At 46.1% G+C, this 655-nt stretch overlaps 1 non-coding gene and 1 pseudogene across 1 annotated transcript; both read left to right on the plus strand.

Moving 5' to 3' along the window:
- On the plus strand, positions 1-99 carry LOC129088674 (5S ribosomal RNA; annotated as a pseudogene; the record flags this gene model as incomplete).
- Positions 100-478: 379 nt separating this feature from the next.
- LOC129088673 (5S ribosomal RNA) lies at positions 479-597 on the plus strand. The gene has a single exon (XR_008531058.1). It is a non-coding gene; the product is annotated as a 5S ribosomal RNA (ribosomal RNA).
- Positions 598-655: the final 58 nt, after the last annotated feature.

Genomic DNA, 655 nt, shown 5'->3' on the forward strand with positions numbered 1-655 from the left:
AACACGCCCCGATCTCGTCTGATCTCGGAAGCTAAGCAGGGTCGGGCCTGGTCAGTACTTGGATGGGAGACCGCCTGGGAATACCAGGTGCTGTAAGCTTTTTCACTCCTCTTTACAAAAAGCAGAGGGCGCTGCTGCTTTTTCAGTGGACACCGACAGGGTGGGAAGGAAATAGCTAGATCATGACTTGCCGGTATAGAAATGACACAAATCCAGTTAAATGATGGCTTTCATCATTCCTAAGCTCATCGATCATTTTCTTTTCAATTTTATGCTAACGTATTCTACATTTCAACAGTAAATATTAATCTTTTTACTGCACTACATTTGTGATCCTTATAGCCACTTTGTACATTCTGATTTGACATTTAAAAGCTGTGAGTGTGTCTGGCAATCTGCAGGCGCTCCCTGTATAGACGAAAGAGCAAAGCGTGGTGATATAGTATCTTTAAAAGGCCCTTTGGTAGGCGCAATATTTGCTTACGGCCATACCACCCTGAACACGCCCGATCTCGTCTGATCTCGGAAGCTAAGCAGGGTCGGGCCTGGTCAGTACTTGGATGGGAGACCGCCTGGGAATACCAGGTGCTGTAAGCTTTTTTCACTCCTCTTTACAAAAAGCAGAGGGCGCTGTTGCTTTTTCAGTGGACACCGA

The sequence above is a fragment of the Anoplopoma fimbria genome, unplaced genomic scaffold (assembly GCF_027596085.1).
Source record: "Anoplopoma fimbria isolate UVic2021 breed Golden Eagle Sablefish unplaced genomic scaffold, Afim_UVic_2022 Un_contig_2984_pilon_pilon, whole genome shotgun sequence".
NCBI lineage: Eukaryota > Metazoa > Chordata > Actinopteri > Perciformes > Anoplopomatidae > Anoplopoma > Anoplopoma fimbria.